The sequence below is a fragment of the Bos grunniens genome, chromosome 4 (genome assembly GCF_055505025.1).
Source record: "Bos grunniens cultivar Pamir isolate PY7600 chromosome 4, Bosgru_T2T1.0, whole genome shotgun sequence".
NCBI classification, from domain to species: Eukaryota; Metazoa; Chordata; class Mammalia; order Artiodactyla; family Bovidae; genus Bos; species Bos grunniens.
In genome coordinates, this window is record NC_141168.1 from 37,965,713 (window position 1) to 37,981,055 (window position 15,343).

The window sequence follows — 15,343 nt, forward strand, 5'->3', positions numbered from 1 at the left end:
TTCCAAAAACAAGATTTTCATTAGATGGAACGGCTCCTGCTCATCTGCCGCTTTCTTCTGGAACAATGTATTTTTGTAAGTGCTGATTTGTCCTTATTTTCCTTCTTAATTTAGTGAAAAGCAGTCGCTTTTGAGTGAACCTGTTACAGGTTGGGTTCTAAGGAAGCAGGGGGGGACTTTGGGGTGCAAATTAGAGATCACTGCATTTGTGAAAGGCACAGGGAGTGAGCAGAATTAGCAGAGGAGAAAGTTGGACACCCAGGCAAGCCTGGGGCTGTGTAGCAAGCACTGCCCCTAGACTGTCCCCATGCTGCTCACAGGGCCTGGGCCATTACACCCGTCACTGGAGGCCAGTGGCCCTAGGAGGGGTGTGAACTGGGGCCAGGCAGCTCTCTGCCAGGGAAGCCCACTTGGTAGGCCCTACTTGGGCAGCAGACACTTCCTGGAGGGAGATCTGGACAGTAGTCCCAGGCCATCCCCTACTCTGTGGTTCACAAGAAGAGCATCTTGAACATGGTAGACACGTGTGCTTTGGTCCCTTCCAGACATCATCTGCAGTTTCTTCACCCTCCCATCATTTCCTGCCTCCCACCTTCAGATATTTCTGAAGCTGATCATCCTCCATAAGGCCCAGACTTTTACCTTTAAACATGGACCTTTTGACCATAACTGATGACATTAGTGGTCATCTGTGTTGTCAGGGCTCTCTGTTCTATAGCTACTGTTTTTTCATCTGTAATAAACAAGAAAGTTGAAGGTAGACATTCTGAGACTATGTAAATGCCTCATTTTGGGGATCAAAATCTCCCTCCCTCAGTTTGGTGTGCATAATGGTTTTTGCCTAAAATCATATTTACTAAGATGGCTTTTTGGTTTTGGGGTTTTTTTTTTTTTTTTTTTGATGTGGACCATTTTTAAAGTCTTTATTGAATTTGTTACAATACTGCTTCTGCTTTATGCTTTTTTTTTTTCTTTTTTCCTTCAAGGCATGTAGGATCTTAGTTCCCTAATCAGGGATAGAACCCACTCTCCCTGCATTGAAAGGCAAAGTCTTAAGAACAGGACCACCAGGGAAGTCCCTCTAAGACGAATTTTAAATGGCAATTTTCTACTTCTAACAGTGCTACTATATTTGTCAACTGGTACTCTACTGTATGAAAGAGCTTTCCGTTTCTTCCCATAATGTTACAGATTTATTATCTATTGTCAATATGGACTCATGATTCTTTTGTTATTCATTCTTATCAATGCCCAAATTATTCCAGAGTTGGCCTGTAAAACCCCCTTCATTTTTTTTTTTAACATGGCCTCATCGTTTTGGCTTCTCAAGTGATGCTAGTGGTAAAGAACCCACCTGCCAATGCAGAAGACATAAGAGACTTGGGTTACAAAGAGTCGGACATGACTGAGCATGCATGCATTCTTTTTTACATTATTTTCTATTATGTTTTATTATAAAATGTTGAATATATTTCCCCGTGCTATCCAGAAGGACTTTGTTGTTTATCCATTCTGTATGTAATACTTTGCATCTGCTAATTCCAAACTCCCAATTCTTCCCTCCCTCACTCCCTAGAGTACTCACTCTTTTTTTTTTTTTAATGTGGCCCATTTTAAAGTCTTGAATTTGTTACAATATTGCTTCTGTTTTATGTTTGGGTTTTTTGGCCGGGAGGCATGTTGGATCTTAGCTCCCCGATCAGGGATCAAACCCACCCCACTTGTATTGGAAGGCGGAGTCTAAACCACTGGACCACCAAGGAAGACCCTAGAGTGCTGCTTTTGATGGAGAGGGATGCGCCACTCTGATGTCTCAGAAGTGTTAGGAAAATTTGTGGATTTAAGGGTTTTAGGGTTTTCAACCCAGGTGTTTTCATCCCATATGTTAGTGTATGTTGTTTCCCAAACAAGAATCTAATTTTGGTGTTGAACATCTACCAAGGCTGAGAGTTTAACCTCTGGAACCCTGCTACCCTAGTGATTGAGTCCTAAGACTCAAGGTTAGATTTCCCTGCACCCCCACCACAGATAATTTTTTTCCCCCGCGCTGCACCACAGCATGCCAGATCTTAGTTTCTTGACCAGGGATCGAATCCACTCCTCCTGCAGTGGAAGCTCAGAGTCTTAACCAATGGACTGCCAATTCCTGCAGATACTTTTCAGAGCCTCTTTGCAGTCTCCAGAAGTGAAAGTGTAAGTGAAACTGTTAGTCACTCAGTTGTGCCCAACTCTTTGTGTTCCCCTGGACTGTAGCCCTCAGTTTCCTCTGTCCATGGAATTCTCCAGGCAAGAATACTGGAATGGGTAGCCATTCCCTTCTCCATTCCCAATCCAGAGATCGAACCTAGGTCGCCCGCATTGCATTACTGTCTGAATCCCCTGGTAGCTCAGCTGGGAAAGAATCCGCCTGCAGTGCAGGAGACCCCAGTTTGATTCCTGGGTCAGGAAGATTCCCTGAAGAGATAGGCTACCCACTCCACTATTCTTGGGCTTCCCTGGTGGCTCAGAGGGTAAACATCCACCTGCAATTCGGGAGACCTGGGTTTAATTACTGGTTTGGGAAGATCCCCTGGAGGAGCTCATGGCAACCCACTCCATTATTCTTGCCTGGAGAATCCCTATAGACAGTGGAACCTGGTGGGCTACAGTCCATGGGGTCACAGAGTCAGACACAGCTGAGCTACTAAGCACAGCACAGCACCAGGGAAGCAGTCTCCATCAAGGTACTCATGTTGGCCTTTCAACTACCAGTTAGTTGCTTTTAATCTTTTGTTATCTTTTTCTAGATTGTCAATGAATTTTGCATTAGGCATCTAACTCCATAATATTTTTGGTTACTGATTCCTGCATATTTTCCTTTTTTAATGTTTCAGATATATGTATATTTATGGCTGATTCATTCTGCTGTACAGTAGAAACACACAGCATTGTAAAGCACCTATACACCAATGAAATTTGATTTTTTTTTAATTTCAGTTTATTGTAATAAGAATAATTCATATGAGATCTACCTGTTGAACAAATTTTTCAGTGTGCAATACAGTATTGTGGACTGAATCACATCGTATAGCAGATCTCGATTAACTGAAACTTTTCAGCCACTGATTAGTAATGTCTTGTTTCCCACTCCCACTGGCTCCTGGTAACCACCATTTCACTCTTTGATTCTATGACTGTGACTATTTTAAATACTTGATATAAGCAGAAACATGCAGATTTGTCTTTCTGTATCTTACTTGTTTCCCTTAGCATAATATTCTCAAGATTTCACTATGCCATGCATATTGCCAGATTTCCTTATTTTTAAAAAAAAAATCTGCCTGGTATTTCATTGTTTGTATGTACCACATTTAATTTATTGATTTCTATGTTAATGGACATTTAGGGTGTTCCCACATCTTGGCTGTTGTAAACAGTGCTGCAGGGAACATAGGAGTGCTTATATGTATTTGAGATCCTGATTTCAATTATTTTGGATAAGTACCCGGAAGTGAGATTCCTGGATCATATGGTAGTTCTATTTTTAATTTTCTAAGTAACCACCATACCACCTTCCAGAATGGCTGTACTCTTTTGTATCTCCACCAACAGTGTATAGTTGTTTATTTTTTTTTCCCATGATAACTGTCTTGATGTGTGAAGTGATGTTATGATTTTGGTTTGCATTTCCCAGTGATTAATGATGTTAAACATTTTTTTCATATGTGTATTGACCATTTGTATGTATTCTTTGGGGAAATACCCTTTCAAGTCTTTAGTTAATTTAAAAATCAGTTTATTAGTTTTATGGCTGTTGAATTGTAGGGGTTCATTATAAGTTTTGGAGATTTACCCCTTATCAAATGTATGGTTTGCAAATATTTTCTCCCATTTCCTAAGTTGCCTTTTGACTCTGCTGATGGTTTTATTTTATGCACAGAATTTTTTAGTTTAATGTGTCCTACTTATTTATTTTTGTTGTCTGTGCTTTTGTTGTTGTGTCTTTGAAATCATTGTTAAGATCAATATCAAGAACTTTTCTCTGTATTTTTCTGCTAGGGTTTTTACAATTTCAAGTCTTTAACTGAAATTGAAATCAGCTCATTAATCCATTTGAGTTGATTTTTGTGTAAAATATAAGAGCCCAGTTTTTTTCTTTTGCATATGGCTATCCAATTTTCTTAATATCATTTGTTGAAAGAAATATTATTTCCATACTGTGTACTCTTTGCCACCCTGAGATCAGTTGAGTGTATATGCATGGATTTATTTCTGGACTGTCTGTTCTATTCCATAGATTCCTTGGTCTATACTGTTTTGATTACTGTAGCTTTGTAAAATGTTTCAAAATCAGGATGTATGATGCCTCTGATTTTTCAAGGCATAGAAGGTATAGAATAATTCTTTCTCTTTCTGTTAAAAATGCCTTTGGGATTTTGATAGGGATTACTGAAAACTATAGATCATTTAGAGGTAGTATGGACATTTTACCAGAGAAGGCAATGGCAACCCACTCCAGTACCCTTGCCTGGAAAATCCCATGGACGGAGGGGCCTGGTGGGCTTCAGTCCATGGGGTTGCTAGGAGTCGGACACAACTGAGTGACTTCACTTTCACTTTTCACTTTCATGCATTGGAGAAGGCAATGGCAACCCACTCCAGTGTTCTTGCCTGGAGAATCCCAGGGACGGGGGAGCCTGGTGGGCTGCCGTCTATGGGGTCGCACAGAGTCGGACACGACTGAAGCGATTTAGCTGCAGTAGCAGCATGGACATTTTAATAACATATGCCTTCTAATCCATGAACATAGGCTGTCTTTTCATTTTTGATCTCTTTAATAAGTTAATCAATGTCATAGTTTTTAGTACCCAAGTCTTTCTTCCTTGGTTAAGTTTACTCCTAAGTGTTTTATTCATTTCAGTGCTATTATTAATGGAATTATTACGCTTATTTCCTTTTCAGATAGTTCATTGTTAGTACATAGAAATGCAATTGATTTATATATGTTGAGCTTATGTCATACAATTTTACTGAATTCATTTATCAGTTCTAACAATATTTTGCCAGTATGATACTATTTTTCACTGAGTATTTTGGATTTTCTATACATAAGATCGTATTTGCAAACAGAGACAATTTTACTTCCTTTTAGATTTTGATGTCTTTATTTCTGTTTCTTGTCTAATTATTTTGCCTAGGATTTCCAGTACTATGTTGTATAGAAGTGGTAAAAGTTGACGTTTTTGACTTGCTCCTGATTTTAGAGGAAAAGCTTTGTTTTTCACCATTGAGAATGATCCCAGCTATAGGATCTTCAGATTTTGTCTTTAATATGTTGAAGTACTTTCCTCCCTCATACTTTCTTTTTAAAATTTTTTAATGTGGACCATTTTTAAAGTCTTATTTATTGAATTTGTTACAATATTGCTTCTAGTTTTTGGGGTTTGCTTTCTTTTATGTTTTGATTTTTGGGTCATGAGGCGTGTGGGATCTTAGCTCACCCAGGGATTGAATCTACACACCCTGCACTAGAAGGTGAAGTCTTAGCCACTGGACTGCCAGGGAAGTCTCTCCTCTCCCATACTTTTAAAATATCGGCTGATACATTTCACCAGCTAGTACATTCTCTTTACATGCATGTGCATTCATCACTGCTGAAATTTTTAACAATGTCTGTGCTCCACTTATCACCAGTGATGAGGCCTTCAGTGGCAGCTGGTTAGAGAGTAATATAGCTCCAAAATTCCCACTTTAATGTTCATGTTTTGGGCCATTCATGGCAGTAACTGTCTACAGATGGAGTTCTCTAGTCAGTAGTTTCTGAGACAAAGTCTGAAGCACAGTATGTTTTTTAGGAATCAATATCTATAGGAGAGAAAGGAAAGAAGCAAATAGGTAAGTCAAGCTGTAATACAAACACAGTAGTCTCAGGCACACTCCAAGGAGTCCTGGGAGAATATGGCCAGTCACAGCTTTCCTGTATTAAGCCAAAATGCTTCAATCAGTCCTTAGGTATAGGCCACACCCAAAAGGTGTGACTTGGGATGGGTTGGCTTTCTGTAGTTGAGGCAATCTTTGAATAGTTTAAGGAAAGGTTGTCTTCTAGCATATTCCCAGCACCTGAGCCAACAAGTTTTTTCTTGACATATTTTGAGTGGCACATTCATGCTACCAGAGAGGATAATTATGCCTACATGTAAAACAGACTGCCATTCATTCCTCACTTGGAAAGGGCTTGCCTTGTTCTGTAATATAGATCATTTAGACTTTATGGTTCCAACAGGTCTTCAATGTAATTTTAATATCATTTTAAAAATAAGACTTTTTTTTTAGTTTAACTGATACATTGTTGTTTGGGCAGGAACAATGATGTTTTATGTCAACAGCCTGATCAGTAGTCAAAATTCTCCAACGTTGAATTCTTAATTTCAGTTTTCTCTCAATTCTAGAATTCCTATTTGATTCTTCTCTATAACATCTGTTATATGGTGAAATTCACCATCTTGTCATTAAATTCCTTGAGCTTCTGAGTCACAATTATGTTCTTATTTGATAACTCTAATATTTGAATTTTTCATCTAAATGTTTTTTGCGTTTTTATTTTCAGTCAAATAATTTTCTTCTCCCTCTCTTTCTTTCCTTCCATTTTGCATACCAAGTCATTTTTGATTGAATATAAGACATTTATGTTACATATTATCAAGATAAATTGAGGCTGTTAGTGATATCTTCCCCCAAGTGAAATATATTTTTGCTTTTGGTGAGCAATTAGAGGAATGAAGATCATCTTGACCCCAATAGAGATTAAATTCATTCAAACCATTTTTTGTGTGTGAAGGTTGGGCAATTTATGATTCATTTAATTTTGAGTATCTATCCTTTTGTGATCCCAACTGATTGCTTAGGGTGTTTACCACATCTCTTCCTCCCTTGTGGGCTTGTATTCCAATTTTTAATATCTAACTCCCCAGAGACTTCCAGAACTTCTACTCATTCTCTCTCTCTGTAAGCCTTGGTTTTCTCCTCAACCTCTTGGCCTTGAGACTGCTTTTTAACCAGCAAAAGCTCCCAGCTGACAGCTGGGAATGAAAAATGTTCAAATGTTCCAACTACCTCGCTTCCCTAATTAATGTACTCTTACCTTCCTCGAGTCCTCACTGGCTGGGTAGTTCTCTGATGCCTTCAAATAGTTTGTGTGAGTGTACATGTGTAATTCTACTCAGCTTTTCTATGCATTCTCAGGAGGTTGGTCTACTAGAAAACAGTTCATCATTGTCAACAACACAACTCCAACCTCTGGTTTTATTGAGTTTATATTTTTAGTAACTTGTTTTGCAATAAAAAACACATGTAGGGAGTTCCCTGGTGGTCCAGTGGTTAGGACTTTGTACTTTCACTGCAATAGGCCAGGGTTTCATCCTTGATCAGGGAACTAAGATCCTGCAAGCCCTGTGGCCTGACCAGAAAAAATAAAAAAGCAGCATGTAGTATTTGTCTTTATGTGTATAGTTAATTTCACTCAGCATAATATCCTTAGAGTTCATCCATATTGTCACAAATGGCAGAATTCCCTTCTGTTTTCTGGTCAAATAATGTTTCAGTGCGTGTGTGTGTCATGTTTTCTTTATCGATTCATCAATGAACATTTAGGTTATTTCCCTACCTTAGTTCTTGTGAATGATGCTGTAATAAAAATGGGAGTGGAGATAGTACTTTAAGATCCTGATTTTGTTTCCTTTGGATTATAACCCCAAAGTGGGATTGCTTTTATAGTCTGATTGTTCTATTTTAAACTTTTTTGAGGAATCTTGTATCGCTTTCCATCGTGGCTATACCAATTTGCCACCAACAGTACACAAAGGTTCCCTTTTCTTCACATTTTTGCCAACACTTGCTATCTCTTGATTTTCTTAATAATATCCCTAATAGATATGAAATAATATCTCTTGGTGGTTTTGATTTGCATTTCCCTGATGATTAGTGATGTCGAGTGCCTTTTTGTATACCTGTTCATCATTTGTATGTCTTCTGTAGGCAAAAGTTTATTTAGGTCCCTAGTCCATTTTTATTTAGGTTATTTGTTTCCTGTTCATGAATTTTGTTTCTGATTTCATTGAATTATTATCTGTGTTCTCTTGTAGCTCTCTGAACTTCTTTAAAACAATTTCCTTTAATTTTTTATCAAAGATGTCACGGATTTCCATTTGTTTTGTGTCAGTTGCTGGAAATGTATTGTCTTCCTTTCATGGTGTCATGTTTACCTGATTTTATGTTTTCCCTGCAGTCTTGCACTGGGATCCTCACATCGGAAGTATTATTAACAGTCACTTCTTCCAAACTTTATTGACTGGCTTCTGCAGGGAAAGATCTTCACTTGTGAGTAGATGTCACAGCATTAATGTTACCAAACCAAGTCCGTTTACCCAGCACACAGCAAGCCAAATGCTGATACGCTGAGGTTTACAGCCAAGAAAACACTTATTCACAAAGCAATGAAGTGAAGAGACAGGAGAACAAGTCTCAGATTCATCCCCCGAAGGCAAGGGGATTGGAGCCAGTAGAATGGTCTTAGGCTGGGGGAAAGGTGATTGGTGGCAGGGGAAAAGGGCGGCAATTGGTGCTCTGCGCAAGTGCGTCCAGGTTACAGTCATTCATCTGCATATTCAAAACAGAGGCGCTCAGCCTGATCTGAGAGTAGAGTTTTCTGGCTCTCTGACATCAAAAGTCATCCACTGAACATACACAAATCCAGTTTTAAGGTCAGTGGCCCTAACTAGCTCTAGTCAGTTCACACTAGGTAGGAGCTGACTCCACATTCCTATAAACCAGCTGGACTGTGTGAAACGGAACAGGTATGTAATTAAAGATATTTTTTTCCTATCTCTCAGGAAAAAGACTTCCCTGGTGGTCCAGTTGTTAGGACTGCAGTCCAAATGCAGAGCACGCAGATTTAATCCCTGGTCAGGGAACTAGATCCCTCATGTCTCAACTAAAGATCCTGCTTGTGGCAACTGAGACCCAGCACAGCCTAAAAAGAAAAAAAAAATTTAAAAAGCGAACTTAATCAGTGAAGACAGTCTACAAGCAAAAGGAGTTTTAACATGTTGTTCCTTTATCTGTTGTTTTATAAGACAAGTTCAAGTGTTTCTACTAGTTATCAGCTTCTAGTGACGGTTTCACTGGTTCAGTGGGAAGAACTGTTGTGGCAAGTTTGGTTCTGGGTCCAAGGTCATGTGGGGATACGGGCTTCAGGTGCACTAAATATAGGATGCGCATCCACAGTAGCACTCATACAGGGACTGGAGGGGAGAGGTTATTTCATTATAATATTGGTTCCAGAGAGGCTGAGTGGTGTGGGCTCTCAGAAGCTCCATAGCTATGGTCCACATTGGTGAAGGCTTGGGAGATTCTCAGTGGTAGAGGCTGTAGGAGTCCACAGGAGCAGGGAGGCCTTTGTGGGGTCCTCATGGTGAAAGCTGCTAGGGTTCTCTTGCTCCTCTTCCACAGACTGAGCTCAGGTCCGAGAGGAGTTGCTGAGCTGAGGGATGGAGTGACTCAGGTAAGATTCTTCCTTCCTTTTCTTATGTGGCCATTCTTTGTTTTGCGGTTCCACTAGGTTGTTGCAGCTTCTTAATTGTATTTCAGAGCTTTCCCAGAGCTATTTTAGTCTGTGGATAATTGTTAAATCATTGTTTATATGGGAATGTTAGTGGATGGAATTTCATATGCCCAACAACACACAGTGAGACCAAACAATACCAAAACCTGGGATTTGGGAGCAGAGAAAGGTTTATTGCAGGCTCAAGCAAGAAGACGAGTGATTTGTAGCCCCCAAAACTCCAAACTCCCTCAAGGTTTTCACCAAAGTATTTTTAAAGGCTAGGTGAGGGAGGGGCCAGGCTGGATTTTGCAGACTTCTTAATGCAACAATCCTTTGTCCACAGAAGTCAGGTCTCAATGTTCCTGTAAACCTCCAACAAAACAAATGTTTTTCTCTTTTCTACAAGTTTTTGCCTCCATATGAGTGGAAACGTGTTATACCCTTAAATGTCAGAGCCTTGAGAATGGGTCATCCTGTATATTTTCAGGCTATAGGCAACTTTCTTAACTCAAAGCAAAAGTAGAATACAAAGATTAAAACAAAACAAGCAGATCTAATATGGAGACAGACTGCTGCTGCTGCTAAGTCGCTTCAGTCGTGTCCGACTCTGTGCGACCCCATAGACGGCAGCCCACCAGGCTCCCCCATCCCTGGGATTCTCCAGGCAAGAACACTGGAGTGGGTTGCCATTTCCTTCTCCAATGCATAAAGTGAAAAGGGAAAGTGAAGTAGCTCAATTGTGTCCGACTCTTAGCGACCCCATGGACTGCAGCCTACCAGGCTCCTCCATCCATGGGATTTTCCAGGCAAAAGTACTGGAGTGGGGTGCCATTGCCTTCTCCGTGGAGACAGACTACTTCTTCCCTATTATAGAAAGACACATTCTGGGACTTTCTATCTTCCCCACCTTGCTGTCATTGTTTCTAACCTGGGCCCTTGGACTCTTTAATCAATAGAAATTGATAAGAGACCAGGTGAGAAATTCAGGCAAGGCTTTAATGGGACTCAAGCTGCAGCAGGAGGGAGTGGAAATAAATAACAGGTGCTCTTGCTTGCTCCCTGTACCTGGGGTGGGTGAGGGACGGGGTGGATCAGGCCAGAAGGGTGGTTTAGGTGGTCTGCCTCGATGGTGCTGTGTGCAGGGATCATGCTAAGTATCCTAATTTTGCTCCCGGCACCCTAGAAGTGGCAGGTGGTTTGTGGCCTTTTTGTATCTTATTGTTCATAATTGACCCCACCTACAGGGCTTCCCAGGTGGCACTAGTAGTAAAGAACCCACCTGCCAATACAAGAGACATAAGAAACATGGGTTTGATCCCTGGGTTGGGAAGATCCCCTGGAGAAGGGCATGGTAACCCAGTATTCTTGATTGGAGAATCCTATGGACAGAGGAGCCTGGCGAGGCTACATACAGTCCATAGGTTGCAAAGAGTTGGACATGACTGAAGCAACTTAGCACACACATACACTTATGTGCAGTTATTCTAGTCCCTTATAGTTTCTTTGTATTCTTTTGCTTTAGGAGATGTTTGTCCATGTGCAAGGGTCCTAGGTCCCAGCCTGTCTCTGCATCAGTCCCTGCATATCTTAATTTTGACTGACAGTTATCACCGCTGTACACACTGCACCAGGCACTCTCCACTATGCTGCAGAGACCCTTCCATACAGACATGTATACATCTTTCTTCATTCTTTCCACCTTTGCTTCTTGCCTTTCTACCACTCTTTCCTCTTCTTTCTTTCTTCCCACTCAAAAAGAGAGGTTCTGGTGTTTGTTTGTTTGTTTGTTTGTTTTTTGCTCCTACTTTTACAGAAACTGACGGGAAGAAATTATAAAACCATACATTTTTTTTTAGTCAGAAAACTCCACTATACCTGGGTTTGTTCCTTTAATGTCATTTAATATTATTTCTGAAATAATACCTTTTAATTGCCACAATATAAAGCAATGTGGGAATGTTTCATTAGCAAGGACTTATACACTGCTTGCTGCTGCTGCTAAGTCGCTTCAGTCATGTCCGACTCTGTGCGACCCCATAGACGGCAGCCCACCAGGCTCCCCCGTGTCTGGGATTCTCCAGGCAAGAACACTGGAATGGGTTGCCATTTCCTTCCCCAATGCATGAAAGTGAAAAGTGAAAGTGAAGTCACTCAGTCATGTCCGACTCTTAGCGACCCCATGGACTGCAGCCTACCAGGCTCCTCTGTCCATGGGATTTTCCAGGCAAAAGTACTGGAGTGGGGTGCCATTGCCTTCTCCCACTTACTGTGTGCCAAACTCTGTTCTAGGTACTTCAAGTATGTTAATTTCTCATTAAATTCTCTGAACAGTCTGTGAGTTAGGTATTATAAACCTGTTTTACCAATAAGGGAAACTGAGGCACAGGAAACTCGATAAATAGCATAGATAAAAGGCAGTGGAGGTGGACTTCTGATCCGCTCCCTCTGGCCCTGAAGTCTGTCTTCTCAGCTGCCGTGTTCTGAGGTCCATCCTCAGAGTCAAAAGACACTGCGGTTGTTACTGACTAGGGTCTTTGGACTCTTTTAATCAATAGAAACTGATAAGAGGCCATATGAATTCAAGCAAGGCTTTATTGGGATTCATGCTGTAGCATGAGGGAGTGAGAACAAATTACAGATGCCCTTACTTTCACCCTGAGGCAGGGGGGGTGAGCTGGTTCCTTAATTGTGGTGAAAGTTGGGGTGAATAGGTGGGTTGGACCTGGAGAGTGGCTTAGCTTGTCTGCCCACCCCTTTGGTGGTGTGGTGTGCAGGGACCATGCACGGTACTCTGCTTTTGCTCCTCAAACACGACTGAGCGACCCCATGGACTGTAGCACGCCAGGCTTCCCTGTCCACCACCAACTCCCAGAGCGTGCTCAAACTCATGTCCATCGAGTCGGTGATGCCATCCAACCATCTCATCCTCTGTCGTCCCCTTCTCCTACCGCCTTCGGTCTTTCCCAGCATCAGGGTCTTTTCAAATGAGTCAGTTCTTTGCATCAGGTGGTCAAAGTATTGGAGGTTCAGCATCAGTCCTTCCAATGAATATTCAGGACTGATTTCCTTTAGGATTGACTGGTTTGATCTCCTTAAAGCCCAAGGTGAACTCTCAAGAGTCTTCTTCAACACCACAGTTGAAAAGCATCCATTCTTTTGATTAAGGAGACATTTGTCCAGATATAAGGACTACAATTAAGAATCTCAGATCCCAGCCTGTCTCAGGGTCTCTTAGAAACCTCATATCATGCAGTGTCCACAGTGACTTTCAGTGACCATTCTTTCATGATATTTCTGTGCATATAGTTATGAACATATACATATTTCTATATAAGTAAACCACACAAATATACAATATACTCATGTATAAAAACAAGTGGCTTTTTTGTCATTAGCTTTCATAAAACTAGGACTGTGTTTTACATATCCCTCTCTCCCTCCCTCTTTCTCTCCATCCCTCCCTCCCTCTCTCCATCCCTCCCTCCCTCTCTGTCTGCATCTTGCACGCCTAGTTTAACAGCTTCAGGAATTCCTCCAAGTCAGATTGTGTAGCTCTAGGTGATTCTTTCATAACTGCAAGATATGCCTTAGTCAGCTATGCCTCCATCTATATAACCAATCCCTTCTTGATAAGTATTTACTTGTTTGCAGGAGTTTTAGTACACAAAGACTGCTGCAACAGACATCCGAGTATGTTTGTTTTTATCCTTAAAGATTAGATTTCCAGGTGTTTCATAGATTTTTCTCTTTTTTTGACAGATTTTGCGAGATTGTTTTCAGAGAACTCTGAGCAGTTCATGCGTGGATCCGCAGCACATGAGCACCCTGTTTTCCTGATGATTAAGTGCCAACAGTAGGTAGGTGAAATTTTCTTTTAATTTTTGCCAATATCATTGATGTACACTAATACTTCATAGTTACCATTATTGGTTTTCCTCTGGGTAGTAGCAAGCTTAAAGGCCTTTTGTTGCTGATAGCAACCCATTTGGAGTTGTTCTGTGATCTGCCTGTTTCTAACCTAAGTCCCTTTTTCTATTGCATTGTCTTTTTTGGTGTGATTGTAATTTGTTATAGTTGTTCATATGTTACTGACTCTTTAGCTATTATATTGCAGATGCTTTTTCTGCTACAAACGATATAAACGCTTTATACAATATTTGTTATATTTCACTTTTTAAAATCTTAACATTTGTAAGATCAAATAGAACTAATTTTTTTAGAGGACTAGATAGTCGAGATGAATTTTTGTTTGTTTATTTTTGCAACAAGGGTTTTGCTTTGTTGATGTATTTTTGCTATTGTGGTAAAAGTCACATAATATAGACATAGTGGCATAAGTACATTCACGTCGTCGTACGACGCTCAACACCACCCATCTCCTCTCAACACCACCCATCTCCTCTCAGCAGCACCCATCTCCTCTCAACACCACCCATCTCCTCTCAACACCACCCATCTCCTCTCAGCATCACCCATCTCCTCTCAACACCACCCATCTCCTCTCAACACCACCCATCTTCTCTCAACACCACCCATCTCCTCTCAGCATCACCCATCTCCTCTCAACACCACCCATCTCCTCTCAACACCACCCATCTCCTCTCAACACCACCCATCTCCTCTCAGCATCACCCGTCTCCTCTCAACACCACTCATCTCCTCTCAGCATCACCCATCTCCTCTCAACACCACCCATCTCCTCTCAACACCACCCATCTCTCAGCATCACCCATCTCCTCTCAGCATCACCCATCTCCTCTCAACATCACCCATCTCCTCTCAACATCACCCATCTCCTCTCAACATCACCCATCTCCTGAATGTGTTACCATCCTAAACTGAAACTGTCTCTGTTAAACACGAAGTCCCATTCCCCTTTCCCAAGCCCCCACCCTCCTGGCCCCTAGCATCTACCAATGTACCTTCTGACTCTATGAATTTGACTGTTCTGGATATCTTGCCGAAATGGAATTCAAACAGAACTTGTCTGCACCTAATGTATTTTGAAATGCATTTAAATTTTTTTTTTTTTTTTTTTGCTGCTTTGTGTCTTCATTGCTGTGCTATGGCTTTTTCTGGTTATGTTGAGTGAGTTTCTCATTGCAGTGGCTTCTTTTGTTGGGGAGCACAGGCTCTAGGTTGTGTTGCTCAGTAGTTATGGCACTCAGGTTTAGTTACCTCATGGCACATGGAATTTTCCCGGACCAGGGATTGAACCTGTGTCTCCTCCGTTGGCAGGCGGATTCTTAACCACTGGACCAGTAGGGAAGCCCCTGGAATGCATTTTTAAGATTAACTTAATATATGTCCTACAAACATATTTTACCTTCTTTTTTCCCCCTATGCTATATAGTAGGTTCTCATTAGTTATCTCTTTTATATGTGGTAATGTATATATGTTAATCTCAATCCCTCACTTTATCCCACCCCCCACCTTTTCCCCCGTAGTGTCCATATTTTAAGTCTGTGTCTCTCTTTATGCTTTGCAAATAGGTTCATCTGTACTGTTTTTCTGTGTTACACATATATGCCTTAATAGACAATATTTGTTTTTCTCTTTCTGACCTACTTCATTCTGTATGGCAGTCTCTAGGTCCACATTTCTTCAGATAACACGATTTTATTCCTTTTTATCGCTGAGTAATATTCCATTGTATATATGTATATGTATCCATTCCCCTGTTGATGGACACTTAGATTGCTTTCATGTCCTGGATATTGTAAATAGTGCTGCAGTGAACATTAGGGTGCATGTGTCTGTTG

General features: G+C 40.9%; 1 protein-coding gene and 1 long non-coding RNA gene across 42 annotated transcripts in view; one reads left to right on the plus strand and one right to left on the minus strand.

Annotated features, from left to right (window-relative positions):
- Positions 1-8,438: 8,438 nt before the first annotated feature.
- The window catches only part of LOC147373953 (uncharacterized), a 133,314-nt gene continuing 126,409 nt past the window's right edge, over positions 8,439-15,343 (plus strand). For 4 of the 41 annotated variants that reach the window (XR_015162270.1, XR_015162259.1, XR_015162258.1 and 1 more), the window contains exons 1-3: positions 8,467-8,831; positions 9,487-9,538; positions 13,340-13,437. The gene's annotated coding sequence lies outside the window, so the exon portion shown is untranslated. Of the gene's footprint in view, positions 8,832-9,486; positions 9,539-13,339; positions 13,438-15,343 lie in introns of all 41 variants that reach the window. The other 37 variants (XR_015162262.1, XR_015162257.1, XR_015162263.1 and 34 more) reach the window with 23 other exon arrangements.
- LOC147373954 (uncharacterized) lies at positions 8,969-10,759 on the minus strand. The gene is made up of 2 exons (XR_015162289.1): positions 10,646-10,759; positions 8,969-9,647 (listed from the first exon to the last, which is right to left on the minus strand). It is a non-coding gene; the product is annotated as an uncharacterized LOC147373954 (long non-coding RNA).